The sequence below is a fragment of the Cetorhinus maximus genome, chromosome 21, assembly GCF_964194155.1.
Source record: "Cetorhinus maximus chromosome 21, sCetMax3.hap1.1, whole genome shotgun sequence".
Classification (NCBI taxonomy): domain Eukaryota; kingdom Metazoa; phylum Chordata; class Chondrichthyes; order Lamniformes; family Cetorhinidae; genus Cetorhinus; species Cetorhinus maximus.
The window spans coordinates 24,340,014-24,353,115 of NC_135899.1; positions in this window are offsets into that span (position 1 = coordinate 24,340,014).

Genomic DNA, 13,102 nt, shown 5'->3' on the forward strand with positions numbered 1-13,102 from the left:
GCGACGGCTTGCCGGCGGAGTTGTATTCGGCTCTGTGGGACTGGATGGGCCCAGACCTGCTAGAAGTGTATGAGAGTATGCTTCTGGTCGGCAGTATGTCAGAATCCATGAGGAAAGGCATCATCACCCTCATCTACAAGCACAAGGGGGAAAGTGAGGAAATTAGAAATTGGCAACCCATTTCACTGTTGAACGTGGACTATAAGATTCTGTCCAAGGTCATCGCTAATCGGGTCAAATCTGCTCTGGAATTGGTGATCCACCCTGACCAAACCTGCACTGTGCCGGGCAGGAAGATCTCTGACAGCCTCGCGCTGCTCAGGGATACGATTGCCTATGTGCAGGAGAGGGGTATGGACACCTGCCTCATCAGCCTGGATCAGGAGAAGGCCTTTGACAGAATATCGCACACCTACATGGTGGATGTGCTCTCCAAAATGGGGTTTGGGGAGGGAATTCGCAATTGGATCCAACTGCTCTACACTAACATCAGTAGCGCAGTCTCAATCAATGGGTGGGAATCAGATAGCTTTCCGATTAAATCTGGAGTCAGGCAGGGCTGCCCTCTCTCCCCTGTCCTGTTTGTGTGCTGCATAGAACCCTTTGCTGAATCCATCAGGAATGATCCGGGCATAAGAGGAGTGATGATCCCAAGCAGTGGAGGCACTCAGGTCAAAGCCTCCCTGTACATGGACGACGTCGCCGTTTCCTGCTCAGATCCGCTGTCGGTGCGCAGACTGATCCACATCTGCGACCAGTTCGAACTGGCCTCAGGAGCCAAGGTAAATCGTGGGAACAGCGAGGCCATATTCTTTGGGAACTGGGCTGACCGATCTTTTGTCCCCTTCACCGTCAGTGCTGACGGCCTGAAGGTGCTGGGGATATGGTTCGGAGGGACCGGGGCATGTGTTAGAAACAGGAGCATGCGAGTGTCTATGGTGCAGAGAAAACTGGGCATGTGGGAGCAATGCTCCCTCTCCATTGCGGGTAAGAACCTGGTCATCAGGTGTGAGGCACTCTCGCTGTTGCTGTATGTGGCGCAGGTCTGGCCCATTCCAGACTCCTGCGCGATGGTGATCACCCAAGCCATCTTTCGCTTTATCTGGAGGTCGAAAATGGATCGTGTCTGCAGGGACATGATGTACAAGCCTCTAGATAAAGGGGGAAAAAACGTGCCTAACATTGCCCTTATACTGATGGCCACCTCTGTGTGCAGCTGCATCAAGCTGTGTATAGACCTCTTGCACACAAACACCAAGTGTCACTACGTGCTGAGGTTCTACCTGTCCCCGGTGTTGTGAAGGATGGGTCTGGCCATGCTGCCGTGGAACGCTCCAAGTAGTTGGACCGTGCCGTACCACCTGTCCCTCGTGGAAAAATTTATGCAGAGAAACACCTTTGACCACTAGTCCATCAGGCAGTGGTCAGCACGTAACGTCTTAGAGGCCCTGAGGGAAAAGGAGAGGGTGGATCCTGTGGGATGGTCCCCGAGCAGACTGTCAACGTCATTTGGCAGAATGCCTCATCGCCAGGACTTTCCAACAAGCACCAAGATGTAGCTTGGCTGGTAGTGAGAAAGGCCCTCCCCGTCAGATCCTTCCAACACGCCAGGAGTCTCACGCCCTCTGCACGTTGCCCTCGAGGTGGCTGTGGTGGGGACGAGACCGTTGTTCACCTCCTTGTGGATTGTGCCTTTGCAAAGAAGGTCTGGAGAGAGATGCAGTGGTTTCTGTCGAAGTTCATCCCGAGCAGTTCTGTGACACAGGACTCTGTGCTCTACGGGCTGTTCCCAGGGACACACACCAAGACAAACATCAACTGCAGCTGGAGGATCATCACCTCGGTGAAAGACGCTCTTTGGTCTGCCCGAAACTTGTTGGTCTTCCAGTGCAAAGAGTTGTCCCCGACCGAGTGTTGCAGACTGGCACAATCCAAAGTCCAGGACTACATGCTGAGGGACGCACTAAAGCTTGGGGCAGCCACCGCAAAGGCACAATGGGGAAAGGTCGCTGTCTAAGACCTTTCTGCCACAGTGCACCGAGGTGCTGGGAATTGTTTAAAGCCCCAGCTTTACAGCTCAAAATGAATGTCTGCATTGAATACTAATTGTATTATAAATGTATTGAAGCACCTCAGAGTGCAGCATGATGTATGTTGATAACTCCAATACCATTGTCTGATTGTCTGCATTGACCATATTGAAATTATTGTAATATTCATTGATTTTAATGAAGCACCTCGTGATCTATGTGTAAAAGTTGAATCTGATTGTAACTTTTGTGATGGCGATTTCGAAATGTTTTATCATGTTCTTCCCGATATTTTATGAATAAAGTACATTTTTCAAAAAAATATAGATATACCGCCATTCCTTCACCGTCGCTGGGTCAAAGTCCTGGAACTCCCTTCCTAACCGCACTGTGGGTGTATCTACACCACATGGACTGCAGTGGTTCAAGAAGGCAGCTCACCACTACCTTCTCAAGGGCAATGAGGGATGAACAATTAATGCTGGTCTAGTCAGCAACACTCACATCCCATGAAAGAATAAAATTATAAAAATGTTATTTTTGATTTCCTCTCTAGTCTTAGCCTCTCTAGTCTTAGCCAAAGGGTCTGTTAAATCCTTTTATTCTTTCACATGGGCATCACTGACAAGGCCAGCATTTGTCACCCATCCCTAAATTGCTCTTGAACTAAGTGACTTGCTCAGCTATTTCAGAGAGCAGTTGAGTCAACCTCATTGTTGTGGATCTGGAGCCACATGTAGGCCAGACCGGGTAAGGACGGCAGATTTCCTTCCCCTTCCCATGAATCATTAGTGAACTAGATGGGTTTTTACAGCAATCATGGTCACCATTGCTGAGAGTAGCTTTCAATTCCAGGTTCATTAATTGAATTGCCTTGATGGGATTTGAACCCATGTCCCCCACAGCATTTGCCCAGCCGCTGGATTATGAGTGACACTACGTACCAGCGACCCTCAAACAGACTGGCATCTCTAAATCGGCGCTTTAAATGTGTCACAGAATCCATGAGTCACCTTTTACATATTTGCTACAAATGAAACATTAAATTTATATGGCTAATTTCATGTAACAAAATTTCCAAGAAGCGTATAAAGCGCAGCCAGGCATGCAGCCACATAAGAAGATTTTAGTGCAAATGGCCAAACATTTGGTGAAAAGTAGATTGAAGGAGTATTGTCAAGGAAGAATGGGGGACGAAGAGCCGGAATGGTTTAGGGAGGGAATTCCAGAGCTTAGGATTTAGGCAGCTAAAGGCATGGCCACCACTGTTACAAGAGGAGTTTAAAGAGATGGGGAGGGGAAGCCCATTAGAGGGATTTGAAAGCAAGATGAGTTCTAAACCACAGTGTACAAGAAAGAAGACAAAGACATCAGAGCTAAATTAATCCCACAGGCCTTAGATTTTTCATAATTTGGTTCGATATCAATTTTAGGATAATATCATTTATTTACTTATTAGTTTATCAGTTACCCCTTCTCTGTTTTACAATTCTATCCTACAATTCCAACTCATGGGAAGGGAAGAGGGAGAGTGTGCTCCCCGGTTGTCATGTGCCACAATGCAGGATGCATGTGTTATTGTTAAACGCTGAACAGTCTTACCCGAATATCAACACACATGTCAGTAACAAGGGAAGCAAAGGAAAAGTCAAAAAAAGCGAGGGGAGTCTTTTTTCAGGGAACTCTCAACTCTGGTCTAGGCACTTGAATCATCAGGTCTGACCGGTGCTGGGCAGAAGTGAACGGTTAATCCAATCATAGAATCATGTAGTACATTCGGCCCATAGTGCGGTGCCATTTTGTGGGGAATTCCCTGGCTAGAGGTGGGCAATAACTGCGAGCTATGCCCACATCCCAGAAATGAATAAATATTAACACTCGATTGGAGGTTAAAATAGTTTTCTCAACTAGCTGTCTGATTCATCCAGATACAACCCCCAGTGATCCTTAACTTCCTACTTGTTTTTTATTTATTCTTTCATGGGATGTGGGCATCGTTGGCAGAGCCAGCATTTGTTGTCCATCCCTAATTGCCCTAGAGCTGAATGACCATTTCACAGGGCAGTTAAGAGTCAACCACATTGCTGTGGGTCTGGAATTACATGTAGGCCAGACTGTGTAAGGATAACAGATTTCCCTCCCTAAAGGGCATTAGCAAACCAAATGTTTTTTTTCCGACAGTTGATGATAGTTTAATGGTCACCATGAATGGGACTAGCCTTATATTCGAGATTTATTAATTGAAGTTAAATTCCACCAGTGGGATTTGAGCCTATACCCTGCAGCATTAGGCTGGGTCTCTGGATTATTGGTGACATCACCACTACACCAACACCTTCCCCAATTGGGAAGACAGCGTTCACTTATGGACACAGTACCATGGGAAGGATATATTCGTCTTGGAAGGGGTACAGTGCAGATTCACCATTATGATACCGGGCCTAAAAGGGTTAAAGTGTGAGGGCAGGCTGCACAACCTCAGTCTGTACTCCCTCCAGCTGCAAGATGAAGGATTCATCCAATTGACCTGTTTAAAATGGTTGATGGATAGATGGAGTGAAATTATTGCTCCCGCTAAGGGAGTCCAAAACAACAAATGTAACCTTAAAATAAGAGCTAGGCTACACAGGGGCGATGTCAGGAAGCGCTTCTTCACAGAAAGGCTGGTGAAAACCTGGAACCTCTCTCTCTCTCTCTCACACCCTAAAAGCCGATGATGCTGGGGGGTCATTTGAAAATGTTAATATTGAGTGCGATAGATTTTTGTCAGACAAGGTTATTCAGGAACATGGAACCAAAAGCAGCTAAATGGAGTTAATATACAATCAGCCGCGAGTTAATTAAAAAACAGAAGGGATTGGAAGCAATGAATTACCGACTCCTGCTCCTATAACACAAGAACATAAGAATTAGGAGCAGGAGTAGGCAATTCAGCCCCTCGAGTCTGCCCCGCCATTCATTACAATCATGGCTGATCTTATTTCAGCCTCAACTCCAATTTCCCGCCCTCTCCCCATAACCTTTCAACCCATTACTAATTAAAAATCTTTCTATCCCCTCCTTAAATTTATTCAGCGTCCAGGCAACCACTGCACTCTGAGGTAGGGAATTGCACAGATTCACGACCCTTTGAGAAAAGTAATTCCTCCTCATCTCTGATTTAAATATATTATTTTCTTTGAAAAATATACTTTATTCATAAAATATCTGGAAGGCCATTACAAAACATTCCAAAATCACCATTACAAAAGTACAATCAGATTTAACTTTTACATATGTATCACAAGGTGCATCAATACAATCAATGAATATTACAATCAATTCAATATGGTCAATGCAGACAATCAGACAATGGTATTGGAGTTATCAACATACATCATGTTGCTCTCTGAGGTGCTTCAATTCAATTATAATACAATTAATATTCAATGCAGACATTCATTTTGAGCCGTACAGCCCGAGGGGCTCTAAACAACTCCCAGCCCCTCGGTGCACTGTGGCAGAAAGGTCTTAGAAAGCGACCCTTCCCCATTGCGCCTTTGCGGCGGCTGCCCCAAGCTTTAGTGCGTCCCTCAGCACGTCCTGGACCTTGGAATGTGCCAGTCTGCAACACTCGGTCGGGGACAACTCTTTGCGCGGGAAGACCAACAAGTTTCGCGCAGACCAAAAAGCATCTTTCACCGAGTTGATGATCCTCCAGCTGCAGTTGATGTTTGTCTTGGTGTGTGTCCCTGAGAACAGCCCGTAGAGCACAGAGTCCTGTGTCACAGAACTGCTCGGGATGAGCCTCGACAGAAACCACTGCATCTCTCTACAGACCTTCTTTGCAAAGGCACAATCCACAAGGAGGTGAACAACGGTCTCGTCCCCACCACAGCCACCTCGAGGGCAATGTGCAGAGGGGTTGAGACTCCTGGCGTGTTGGAAGGATCTGACGGGGAGAACCTTTCTCACCACCAGCCAAGCTACGTCTTGGTGTTTGTTAGAAAGTTCTGGCGATGAGGCATTCTGCCAAATGACTTTGACAGTCTGCTCGGGGAACCATCCCACAGGATCCATCCTCTCCTTTTCCCTCAGGGCCTCTAAGACGTTACGTGCTGACCACTACCTAATGGACTTGTGGTCAAAGGTGTTTCTCTGCATAAATTTTTCCATGAGGGACAGGTGGTACGGCACCGTCCAACTACTTGGAGCGTTCCGCGGCAGCGTGGCCAGACCCATCCTTCGCAACACCGGGGACAGGTACAACCTTAGCACGTTGTGACACTTGCTGTTTGCGTACCGAGCGTCTACGCACAGCTTGATGCAGCCGCACACAAAGGTGGCCATCAGTATGAGGGCAATATTGGGCACGTTTTTTTCCCCCTTTATCTAGAGGCTTGTACACCGCGTCCCTGCAGACACGATCCATTTTTGACCTCCAGATAAAGCGAAAGAAGGCTCGGGTGATCGCCATCGCGCAGGAGTCTGGAATGGACCAGACCTGCGCCACGTACAGCAACAGCGAGAGTGCCTCACACCTGATGACCAGGTTCTTACCCGCAATGGAGAGGGAGCGTCGCTCCCACATGTCCAGTTTTCTTTTCACCATAGACACTCGCTCCTTCCAGTTTCTAACGCATGCCCTGCTCCCTCCGAACCATATCCCCAGCATCTTCAGGCCATCAGCCCTGACGGTGAAGGGGACAAAGGATCGGTCAGCCCAGTTCCCAAAGAACATGGCCTCGCTCTTCCCACGATTTACCTTGGCTCCTGAGGCCAGTTCAAACTGGTCGCAGATGTGGATCAGTCTGCGCACCGACAGCGGATCCGAGCAGAAGACGGCGACATCGTCCATGTACAGGGAGGCTTTGACCTGAGTGCCTCCACTGCCTGGGATCGTCAATCCTCTTATGCCCGGATCATTCCTGATGGACTCAGCAAAGGGTTCTATGCAGCACACAAACAGGACAGGGGAGAGAGGGCAGCCCTGCCTGACTCCAGATTTAATAGGAAAGCTATCTGATTCCCACCCATTGATTGAGACTGCGCTACTGATGTTAGTGTAGAGCAGTTGGATCCAATTGCGAATTCCCTCCCCAAACCCCATTTTGGAGAGCACATCCACCATGTAGGTGTGCGATATTCTGTCAAAGGCCCTCTCCTGATCCAGGCTGATGAGGCAGGTGACCACACCCCTCTCCTGCACATAAGCAATCGTATCCCTGAGCAGCGCTAGGCTGTCAGAGATCTTCCTGCCCGGCACAGTGCAGGTCTGGTCAGGGTGGATCACCAATTCCAGAGTGGACTTGACCCAATTGGCGATGACCTTGGACAGAATCTTATAGTCCACATTCAACAGTGAAATGGGTCGCCAATTTCTAATTTCCTCACTTTCCCCCTTGTGCTTGTAGATGAGGGTGATGATGCCTTTCCTCATGGATTCTGACATGCTGCCGGCCAGAAGCATACTCTCGTACACTTCTAGCAGGTCTGGGCTGATCCAGTCCCACAGAGCTGAATACAACTCCGCCGGCAAGCCGTCGCTTCCGGGAGTTTTACTCTTCTCAAAGGACTCAAGGGCCTTAGTCAGTTCGTCAGGAGTTAGTGGTTTGCCCAGGCTCTCCCGCGTACTGTCGTCTAAGACCTCCGTGATAGAGGTCAGGAAGGACTGGGAGGCCGCGCTGTCTGTGGGCTTCACGTCATACAATCCGGCATAAAACAATTTGCTGATCTTCAAAATGTCAGACTGCGATGACTTTACTGAGCCGTCTTCTTCCTTCAAGCTGCTGATCACAGAGCTCTCTCTGTGTACCTTTTGGAAGAAGAAACGTGAGCACGACTCATCCTGCTCCACGGAGCGGACTCTGGAATGGAAGATGATCTTGGAGGCCTCCGAGGCAAAGAGCGAGGCTTGCTGGCTCTTCACCTCTTGGAGTTCCTCCTTGACATCGACCCCCATCGACTGCAGCCGGAGCAGATTCTGCATGTTTTTCTGGAGTCGGGACATTTCCCTCTGTTCCTTTCTAGCTTTCTGGGCGCCTTTGAGGATGAAAATCCTCTTGATGTTTCCCTTGATCGCTTCCCACCAGTGTGTCAGGGACTCAGAGAGGGGTTTCATGATTCTCCAACCTTTGTAATCCCTCTTGAGCTCCTCAATGTTCTCTGGGGTCAGCAGTTGCATGTTTAGCTTCCATGCCCCCATGCCCACCCTCTGGTCTTCCTCTAAGTAATGGTCAGCCAGTAAGAGGCAGTGGTCAGAGAAGAACATCGGCTTGACGTCGGTGGATCTGACTGCGAACGCTCAGGACACAAACAGGAAGTCTATCCTGGAACGGATGGACCCATCTGGCCGCGACCAGGCGTATCTACGCTGCGCTTCATCTGCAAGGTTGCTGAAGACGGCGTGCAGCTTGGCATCCTTAACTGTTTGCATCAGGGATCTGGACATAGCGTCCAATCTGCTGTTGGACCTGCTGGATCATCCAGCCGCATCGATGATGCAGTTGAAGTCACCGCCCAGAATGACTGATTGTAATTGAACCTTTGCCCCCAGAACATTAGTCTGGGCCCACTGGATTGCTAGCCCAATGACATTTCCACTATGCCACCATCTCGCCCACAAATACAACTAGTGGTCTCCACTCCACCATAGCTTGGCTTCTTTCTGTTCTCTCTGGCTTTCCATCCAGTCCCATTTTTTTTTTTCCATTGGGTTTTGCTTCTCTGCTCCTCCCTGTCCTTCAGCAGCCTTCACTCTCTCTGCAGCGGGATGTCATCCTGTCGTCAAATACCCCTTTCAATCAGATGTCTGCTGTTAAAAGGTGGTGCGGAGCATTGGAAAATCAGACGGTGGAATCTATAGCGACTGGTTGTGCTTGGTGGCATGTTATTATCAAAAGCGCTTTGCAGGCAACCCGATGGTTGAATGTAACAAGGAGGGGGGGAGAGATCATGTGAGTGGAAATTTAGAAAGTTGAGGAGAAAGGACAAAGCATTTGACATTTTGGAAGGATAGGAAGAAAGGAAAAGGAGGTGTGTAGTACTGTAAATAAAGGATGAGATCAGTACAGTAGTGAGAAATGATCTTGGCTCAGAAGATCAAAATGTAGGATCATTTTGGGTGGCGATAAGAAATAGCAAGGGAAAGGAGTCACTGGTGGGGGTAGTCTATAGCCCCCCTAGCCGTAGCTAAATCAACAAATAATTGGGGTTTCATTTTTTAAAAAATTGTGGGCAATCTTAATCTTCACATCGATTGGACAATCCAACTGACAAAGGTGGCCTTAACAATGAGTTCATAGAGTGTACAAGGGGGTTGAATAAAGAAGGGGAGCCAGTTCATCCCTCCTCACCCGGGAGAATAACAATTTGGTCGTAACAGATGACAGAATTTCAAATTCGGTTTTATGGTGAGAACCTTGGGTCTCAAACTAGTGTTTTAGACTTAAATAAAAGCAATTACAAAGATATGAAGACAGGGTTGGCTACAGTGGACTTAGAAAATAGATTAAAACATTGATTAACAGATTCTCCACTAGGGAAGTGGTACTGAGCAAACTGATGGAGTTGCAAGCTGACAAGTCTCTGGGTCCAGATGTACTTCATCCTAGGGTCTTAAAAAAGGTGGCTAATGAGGTAGTGGATGCATTGGTGTTAATTTTCCAAAATTCCCCAGATTCTGGGAAGGTTCCATCAGACTGGAAAGTAGCAAATATAACCCCTCTATTCAAGAAGGGAGGGAGGCAGAAAACAGGAAACAATAGGTCAGTTAGCTTGACGTCTATCATGGGGAAGATGTTAGAAATAATCATTAAAGAGATTATAGCTGGACACTGAGAAAAACTTAAGGTAAGTGGGAAGAGTCAGCATGGTTTTGTGAAAGGGAAATCATGTCTAACCAATTTATTAGAGCTCTTTGAAGGAGTAACATGTGCTGTGGATAAAGGGGAGCCTGTAGACATAATGGACTTGGATTTCCAGAAGGCATTTGATAAGGTGTCACATCAAAGGTTACTGCTGCAGAAAATAAAAGCTCATGGTATAGGGGGCAACTTATTAGCTGGATAGAGGATTGGCTGGCTAGCAGAAAACAGAGAATACATAAATGGGTCTTTGTCCGATTGGCAGCATGTCACTAGTGGAGTCCCACAAGGATCTGTGCTACGGCCTCAAATTTTTACAATTTACATCAATGACTTAGACAAGGGGAGCGAAGGCATGGTAGCTAAATTTGCAGATGACACAAAGATAGATAGCAAAGTATGTTGTGAAGGAGATAATAAGGAGTTTGCAGACAGATATAGATAAGTTGAGTGAGTGGGCAAAAATCTGGCAGATGGAGTACAATGTAGGGAAATATGAAGTTGTTCATTTCAGCAGGAAGAGTAAAAAAATCAGAATATTACTTAAATGTAGAATGACTGCAGAATTCTGAGGTGCAGAGGGATCTAGGTGTTCTCGTGCATGAGTCACCAAAAGTTAATATGCAGGTACAGCCTGTAATCAAGAAGGCTAATGGAGTGCTATCCTTTATTATGAGAGGAATTTAACATGAAAGTAAGGATAAAAGCAAAATACTCTGGATGCTGGAAATCTGAAACAAAAACAAAAATAGCTGGAAAAACTCAGCAGGTCTGACAGCATCTGCAGAGAGGAACACAGTTAACCTTTCGAGTCCGTAGGACCCTTCATCAGAACTATTGGGACGAAAGGCTGACAAGTCTTCTGGACCTGATGGCCTGCATCCTTGGGCCTTTAAAGAAGTAACTGCAGAGATAGTGAATGCATTGTTTGTAATTTTGCAAAATTCTCTAGATTGTGGAACGATGAGCCCAAATGTAACACTGTTTTCAGGAAATGAGGGAGACAGAAAGTAGAAAATATAGGCCAGTTAGCCTAACATCTGTCATTGTGAAAATGTAAGGGGAGTAGTAGCAGGATACTTAGAGAGTCATAATGCAATCAAACAGAGTTAACACAGTTTTATGAATGGAAATCAGTAAACAGTGTTTGAAAAAAAAATTAGAGTTCCTTGAGGATGTAACAAGCAGGGCGGGTAAAAGCCAAGCAGGAGATGTTGTGTATTTGGATGTCTGCAAGGTTTTCAATAAGGTACCATGTAAAAGGGTACTACACAAGATAAAAGCTCATGCTATTGGAGTAATATATTAGCACGGATAGAGGATTGGCTAACTAACAGGAAGCAGAGATAAATGGGTCATTTGCAAGTGGGGTGACACAGGGATCAGCGCTGGGCTCTTAACTATTTACAATCCATATTGATAACTTGGATGAAGGGATCGAGTGTATTGTAACCAAATTTACTGATGATACAATGATAGAGAAGCAAGTTGTGAAGAGGACACAGAGTCTTCAATAGGATGTGGGTAAAGTTTATTGAGTGGACAAACATTTGACAGATAGGATAAAATGTGGGAAAATGTTCGGTTGTCCACATTGGTGGGTAGAATAAAAAAGCGGAATACCATATAAATGGGAGAGACTGCAGAATGCTGAAGTACAGAGGGATACGGGTATCCTCGTAAATGAATCACAAGAAGTTAGCATGCAGGTACAGGAGGTAATTAGGGAGACAAATGGAATAGTGAACTTTATTGCAATAGTGATAGAATATAAAATAGGGAAGCTTTGCTACAACTGTACATGGCATTGTTGAGACCACACATATAGTACTGCATCCAGTTTTAGCCTCCTTGCTTAAGAAAGGATATATTTGCATTGGAGACAGTTGAAAGAAAGTTCACTCTGTTGATTCCTAGAGTGAAAGAGTTGTGTTATGAGGAAAGGTTGAGGAGGCTGGACTTCATTGGAATTTAAAAGAATGAGTGTTGATCTTATTGAAACAAATAAGATTCGGAAGGGGCTGGAGGGGGTGGCTCAGCTGGCATCAGGGTTGATGCAGCCACTCGGTGAACTAAGCAGTTGCCTAGAGTGGCTAAGTTTGGAGGGTGTGGCAAAAAAACTGCCAAATTCCGAGAATTTAAGTTATCATGTAATATGAATGCAAAACAGTCAATTTAAAAGTGTTATTATTATTTAAAAGTTGTTTGTCTAAATGCGTGAAATACATGTTTTGGGGAAAACAAACGGGCAAAGTGGTAAATTGTCCCCCCAATATTGAGTTTCCCAGAGTGATTCTGTTGCAACAGACGATACTGTCACAGTCTGATGTTGAGGAGGAAAGAGCAGATGCTACAAACTGCTGTGAGCTGCTGATAAATTATGATCAGCCTGAGCACTACACTGCAAGCTTGGCAATAACAGCAGTCACACCTTTTGGCTAAGATCAAGTGTTGCAGGGGCGACACCATGGTCCTGCCAAGGCAAGGTCGGGATGGAAGGGCGATAACCAATCGCAATCCAAATCCATACCGTGGGTTACCTATCACCGTCCGAGTCACGGTGAACCACAGCGAAGGAGGATCACCTATGGATCGGGGCTTCTTCACCAGGAGGATCCTGTTGAAGGCGTGCGGCTTCCAAGCTACGGAGATCTTCACCCTGCACGACTCCCGCAAAGGTGGTTATTTCGACGTGACGTTCAAGCGAGTGGCAGACTGCGTCCGGCTCCTGAGGGTGTTCGAGGAGAAGAGAGACCTGCCGGAGATGAAGATCCTGACGGCGGAGCCGCACTTTTCTCTGCCGTTGCAACGGGAACGTGAGGTGATGGTGCATGTGTACAACCCCTTCGTCCCTGTCGCCGACGTGGTCACCTTCCTCACCAGGTACTTCGATAAGGTGGGGAGCGGCACCGAGATTCGAGACGACTTGGGGATCTGGACAGGCAAACGCCTGTTTAAGGTCACGCTAAAGACCGATGGTAAGGGAGCCATTTTCCACCCTCCCTCCAGTTTCGCTATCGGGGGAAACCGGGGCTACCTGGTCTACGCTGGGCAACCCAAGCATTGTCGCTCATGCGGCAAGGCTGGTCATGTGGCGGCCAACTGCAGCGCCTCCCTCTGCAAGATCTGCAAACAGGAAGGGCACCAGACAAAAGACTGCAAACAGGCCAAGTGCTGCAACCTGTGTGGCGAGGCAAGTCACCTCTACAGGACCTGCCCCAAACGCTG